Here is a 7,589-nt window from a genome sequence, read left to right as displayed (position 1 = left end):
ACATATAGAGGACTAGCTACAAGGCAGATGAGTCCAACATGTTCATATACAGAGAGCTGGCTACATGACTGATGAGTCCAAAATGTCCATATACTGAGAGCAGGCTATGTGGCAGAGTAGTCCAACATGGCCATATATAGAGTACTAGCTACATGGCAGATGATTCCAACATGTTCATATATAGAGAGCTAGCTATGTGTCTGATGAATCCATCATGTCCATATACTGAGAGTGAGATACATGGGACACAAGTCCAACATGTTCATATACAGAGAGTTATCTACATGGCAGTTATCCAACATGTTCTTATACAGAGTACAATCTACATAGAAGATGAGTCCAACATGTCCATATACTGAGAGTTAGCTACATGGCACATGAGTACAACATATGTATATATAGAGGACTAGCTACAAGGAAGATGAGTCCAACATGATCATATAGAGAGAGCTGGCTACATGGCTGATGAGTCCAACATATCCATACAAAGAGAGCTAGCTACATGGCACACAAGTCTATTTTGTTCATATACAGAGACCTACCTAAATGGCAGATCAGTCCAACACATCCATGCACAGAGAGCTGACTACATGGCAGAAGGGTCCAAAATGTCCATATACAGATAGTTAGCTACATTCCAGAATAGTGTAACATTTCCAAATACAGAGTTCGAGCTACATGGCAGTTGAGTTCAACATGTCAATATACTGAGAGCTAGCTACATGACAGATGAATCCAACATGTGTATATACAGAGAGCTACCTACATGGCACATCATTCCAACATATCCATGCACACAGAGCTAGCTACATGGCAGAGTTTTCAAACATGTTCATATACAGAGTACAATATACATGGCAGATGAGGCCAACATGTCCATATACAGAGAGTTAGCTACATGGCAGAGAAGTGCAACATGTGTATATTTAGAGCGCCAGCTGAATGACAGATGAGTCCAACATGTTCATACTCAGAGAGTGGGCTCCATGGCTGATGTGTCCAACATGTCCATATACAGAGAATTAGCTACATGGCAGACAAGTTAAGTATTTTCATATAGAGAGAGGTAACTACATTGCACATAAGTCCAACATATCCATGTACAGAGAGCTAGCTACATGGCAGACGAGCGCAAAATGTCCACATACAGATTTCTAGCAACATGGCAGATTAGTGCAACATTTCCATATACAGATTTCTAGCTTCAAGGCAGATGAGTATAACATGTCTATATACCAAGAGCTAGCTACATGGCAGACGAGCGCAAAATGTCCACATACAGATTTCTAGCAACATGGCAGATTAGTGCAACATTTCCATATACAGATTTCTAGCTTCAAGGCAGATGAGTATAACATGTCTATATACCAAGAGCTAGCTACATGGCAGAGTACTCTAGCATGTCCATATACAGAGAACTAACTACATGGCAGATGAGTACAACATGTTCATATACTGAGAGTTAGTTACATGGCAGATGAGTGCAACATGTGCATATTTAGAGAGCTAACTACAAGGCAAATGGGTCCAACATGTTCATACACAGAGACCTGGCTACATGGCTGATGAGGCCAACATGTCCATATACTGAGAGCTAGCTACATGGCAGACAAGTCAAATATGTTCATATACAGAGAGCTACCTATATGGCAGATCAATCCAACATATACATGCATAGAGAGCAAAGCTACATGGCAGACAAGTCAAACATGTGCATATATAGAGAGCTAGCAACATGGCAGAGTAATGCCACATTTCCATATACAGACTTCCAGCTACATGACAGATGAGTCCAACGTGTCTATATAATGAGAGCTAGCAATATGGCAGAGTAGTCCAACATGTCCAAATATAGAGTTCTAGCTACATGACAGATGAGTACAACGTGTCCATATAATGAGAGCTAGCTACATCGCAGAATAGTCTAATATGTCCGTATACAGAGTACTAGCTACATGGCAGATGACTCCAACACGTTCAAATACTGAGAGTTATCTACTTGGCAGATGAGTCTAACATGTGCATATTTAGAGTGCTAGCTACAAGGCAGATGAGTCCAACATGTTCATAATGAGAGAGATGGCTACATGAATGATGAGCCCAACATGTCCATATGCTGAGAGCTAACTACATGACAGACAAGTCCAATATGTTCATATACAGAGAGTTACCTACATGGTAGATCAGTCTAACATATCCATGCACAGAGAACAAATACATGGCAGACAAGTCCAAAATGTCCATATACAGAGAGCTAACTACATGGCAGAATAGTGAAACATTTCTATATAGAGTTTTCGATACATGGCAGATCAGTCCAACATGTCCATATACAGAGAGCTAGCTACATGACAGAATAGTGCAATATTTCCATAGACAGAATTCTAGCTACATGGCAGATCAGTCCAACATGTCTATATACTGAGAGCTAGCTACATGGCAGAATAGTCCAACATGTCCATATACAGAGAAGTAGATATATGGCAGATGAGTCCAACATGTGTATATATAGAGGATTAGATAGAAGGCAGATGAGTCCAACATGTTCATAAAGAGAGACCTGGCTACATGGCTGATGAGTCCCACATGTCCGAATACAGAGAGAACAAATACATGGCAGACAAGTCCAATATGTTCATATACAGAGAGCCAGGTAAATGGCAGAGTAGTGCAGCCTTTCCAAATACAGAGTTCTAGCTACATGGCAGATGAGATCAACGTGTCCATATACTGAGAGCTAGCTACATGGCAGAGTAGTCCAACATGTCCATATACAGAGTACTAGCTACATGGCAGATGAGTCCAACATGTCCATAAACTGAGAGTTAGCTACATGACAGAGGAGTCCAACATGTGTATATTTAGAGGGCTAGCTATGAGGCAGATGAGTTCAACATGTTCATACTGAGAGAGTTGGCTACATGGCTGATGTGTCCATCAAGTCCATATTTTGAGAGCTAGCTACATGGCAGACAAGTCCAATATGTTCATATACAGAGACCTACTTATGTGGCAGATCCGTCTGACATGCCCATGCTCAGACAGCTAGCTACATGGCAGATGAGAACAAAATGGCCATATACATAGAGCTAGCTACTTGTCAGAATAGTGCAACATTTCCATATAAAGAGTTGTAGCTACATGGCAGGTGAGTCCAACATGTGTATATATGGAGGACTAGCCTCAAAGCAGAGGAGTCCAACATGTTCAGAAATAGACAGCAGCCTACAAGTCTGATGAGTACAACGTGTCCATATACAGAGAGCTAGCTACATAGCATACAAGTCCAATATGTTCATGTACAAAGAGCTACCTACATGGCAGTTCCGTCCAACATTCCCATGCTCAGACAGCTAGCTTCATGGCAGACGAGTACAAACTCGCCATATACAGAGAGCTAGCTACATGACAGAGTAGTGCAACATTTCCATATACAGAGTTCTACCTACATGGCAGATGAATCCAACTTGTCCATATACTGAGAGCTAGCCACATGGCAGAGTAGTCCAACATGTCCATATACAGAGAACAAACTACATGGCCGATGAGTCCAACATGTCCACATACTGAAAGTTAGCTACATGACAGATGAGTAAAACAAGTGTATATTTAGATGGTTAGCTACATGGCAGATGAGTCCAACATGTTCATACACAGAGACAAGGCTTCATGGCTGATAAGTCCAACATGTCTATAGGCTGAGAGCCAACTAGATGGCAGACACATCCATAATGTTTATATACAGAGAAATATCAACATATCCATGCACAGAGACATAGATACATGGCAGATGAGTCCAAAATGTCCATATACAGAGATCTAGCTACATAGCAGAGTAGTGCAACATTGGCATATACAGAATTCTACCTACATGGAAGATGAGACCAACGAGTCCATATACTGGGAGCTAGCTTCATGGCAGAGAAGTCCAACATGTCTATATACAGATAACTACTGACATGGCAGATAAGTCCAACATATTCATATACTGTGAGCTAACTAATAGGCAGATGAGTACAGCATGTGTATATATAGAGGACTAGCTACAATGCAGATAAGTCCAACATGTTCATAGAAACAGAGCTGGCTACATGGCTGATGAGTCCAACATATCCATATACGAAGAGGTAGCTACATGGCAGACAAATCCAATATTTTCATATGCAGGGAGCTACCTACATGGCAGATCAGTCCAATGTATTCATGCACAGAGAGCTAGCTACATGGGAGATGAGTACAAAATGGCCATATACAGAGAGCTAGCTAAATGCAAGAATAATGCAACATTTCCATTTACAGATTTCTAGCTACATGGCAGATGAGTCCAATGTGGGTATATACTGAGAGCTAGCTACATGGCAGAGGAGACCAACATGTCTATATATAGAGTACTAACTGCATGGAAGATGAGTCCAACATGTCCATATACTGAGAGTTAGCTACATGGCAGATGAGTCCAACATATGCACATATAGAGGACTAGCTACCAGGCAGATGAGTCCAACATGTTCCTACAGAGAGCTGGCTACATCGCTGATGAGTCCAACATGTCCATATACAAAGATCTAGCTACATGTTCATATACAGAGAGATACATACATGGAAGTTCAGTTCAACATATCCATGCACAGAGAGCTAGCTCCATGGAAGACGAGTCCAAAATGTCCATATACAGAGAGATAGCTACATGACAGATGAGTACAACATGTGTATATATAGAGGAGCACCTACAAGGAAGATGAGTCCAACATGTTCCTACAAAGAGCGCTGGATACATGACTGATGGGTCCAACATGTCCATATACAAAGAGCTAACTACATGGCAGAGCAGTGCAACATTTCCAAATACAGAGTTCTAGCTACATGGTAGATGAGTTCAACATGTCCATATATTGAGAGCTAGCAACATGGCAGAGAATTCCAACATGTCCATATAAAGAGCTCTAGTTAAATGTCAGATGAGTCCAACATGTAAATATAAAGGGAGTCAGCTACATGGCAGATGAGCCCAACATCTGTATTTATAGAGGATTAGTTACAAGGCAGAAATGTACAACATGTTCATACAGAGAGAGCTGGATACATGGCTGATGAGTCCAACATGTCCATATACAGAGAGCTAGCTACATGTTAGACAAATTCAATATGTTCATATACAGAGAGCTACCTACTTGGCAGATCTGTCCAACATGTCCATGCACTGAGAGCTAGTTACATAGCTGATGAGTCCAAAATGTCCATATACAGATAGCTAGCTACAAGGCAAAGTAGTGCAACATTTCCATATACAGATGAGTCCAACGTGTCCATATACCAAGAGCTAGCTAAATGGCAGATGAGTTCAACATGTTCATGAAGAAAGAGCCTACATGGATGATGAAACCAACATGTCCATATACTGAGAGTTAGCTACATAGCCGACAAGTCCAATATGTTCATATACAGAGAGCTTTCTACATTGCAGATCAGTCCAACATATCCATGTGCAGAGTACTAGCTACATGGCAGATGAGTCCAACATGTCCATATAATGAGAGCTAGCTACTTGGCAAATGAGTACAATGTGTGTATATTTAGAGGGCTAGCTACAAGACAGATGAGTCCAACATGTTCATATTGAGAGAGTTGGCTATATGGCTAATGAGTCCAACATGTCCATGTACAGATAGCTAGCTAAATGACAGACGAGTACAAAATGTGTATATACAGAGAGCTAGATTCATGGCAGAGTAGTTCAACATATCCATGTACAGAGATCTAGCTACATGGCATATGATTCCAACGTGTCCATATACTGAAAGCTAGTGACATGGCAGAGTAGTCCAACATGTCCATATACAGAGTACTACCTACATGGCAGATGGTGCCAACATGTCTATATCCTGAGAGTTAGCTACATGGCAGGTGAGTCCAACATGTGTATATATAGAGGACTAGCTACAAAGCAGTTGAGTCCAACATGTTCATACAGAGAGACCTAGCTACATGGCAGACAAGTCCAATAAGTTCATATACAGAGCACTAACTTCTTGGAAGGTCAGTACAACATATCCATGTACAGAGAGCTAGCTACATGGCAGACGAGTCCAAAATATCCATATACAGAGAGCTAGAAACATAGCAGAGTAGTGCAACATTTACATATACAGAGTTCTTGCTTCATGGCAGATGAGTCTAACATATCCATATACCAAGAGCTAGCTACATGGCAGAGTACTCCAGCATGTCAATATACAAAGAATTAGCTGCATGGCAGATGAGTCCAACATGTTCATAAACTGAGAGTTAGGTACATGGCAGATGAGTCCAACATGTCTGTATACTGAGAGTTAGGTACATGGCAGATGAGGCCAACATGAGTATATATAGATAACTAGGTACAAGGCAGATGAGTTCAACATGTTCATAAAGAGAGAGCTGGCTACATGTATGATGAGTCCAACATGTCCACATACTGAGAGGTAGCTACATGACAGACAAGTCCAATACGTTCATTTACCGAGAGCTACCTACATGGTAGATCAGAACAGGTACAGACGGCTCCAAAATATGCAGGTACAGAGAGCCATCTAAATGGCAGAGCAGTGCAACATTTCAATATACAGAGTTTTAGCTACATGGCAGATGAGTCCAACGTGTTCATACACTGAGAGCTAGCTACATGGCAGAGTAGTCCAACATATCCATATACAGTGTACTACCTACATGGCCGATGAGTTCAATAAGTCCATATACTGAGAGTTAGATACATGGCAGAGGAATACAACATGTGTATATTTAGAGGGATACCTACAGGCAGATGAGTCCAACATGTTCATATTGAGAGAGTTGTCTACATGACTGATGTGTCCAACATATCCATATACAAAGAGCTGGCTACATGGCAGACAAATTAATATGTTCATATAGAGAGAGGTTACTACATTGCAGATAAGTCCAATATATTCATTTACAGAGAGCTACCTACATGACAGATGCTTCCAAAATGTGTCTATACAGAGAGCTAACTACATGACAGAGTAGTTCAACATATCCATATACAGAGTTCTAGCTACATGGCACATGAGTCCAACCGGTCCATAAACTGAGAGCTAGCTAAATGGCAGAGTAGTCCAACATGTCCATATACAGAGCACTAGCGGCATGGCAGATGAGTACATGTTCATATACTGAGAATTAGCTACATGGCAGATGAGTACAACGTGTGTATATTTAGAGGACTAGCTACAAGGCAGCTGAATTAATCATGATTATACACAAAGAACTGGCTACATGACTGATGGATCCAACATGTCCATATACTGAGAGCTAGCGACAAGGCGGACAAGTCCAATAGGTTCATATATAGAGAGTTACATAAATGGCAGATCAGTCTAACATATCCATGAACAGAGAGCTAGCTACATGGTAGACGAGTCCAAAATGTCCATATACAGTGGTAGTTATATGGAAGCGTAGTGCACCATGTCCATATACAGATTTCTAGCTATATGGCATATGAGTCCAATGTGTCAAAATATTGAGAGCTAACAACATAGCAGAGCAGTCCAACATGCACATATACAGAGTACTAGTTAACATGGCAGATG

The sequence above is a fragment of the Chrysochloris asiatica genome, unplaced genomic scaffold (assembly GCF_000296735.1).
Source record: "Chrysochloris asiatica unplaced genomic scaffold, ChrAsi1.0 scaffold00400, whole genome shotgun sequence".
Classification (NCBI taxonomy): domain Eukaryota; kingdom Metazoa; phylum Chordata; class Mammalia; order Afrosoricida; family Chrysochloridae; genus Chrysochloris; species Chrysochloris asiatica.
The sequence above is the reverse complement of the archived record's forward strand: the minus strand, read 5'-3'. Positions refer to the sequence as shown.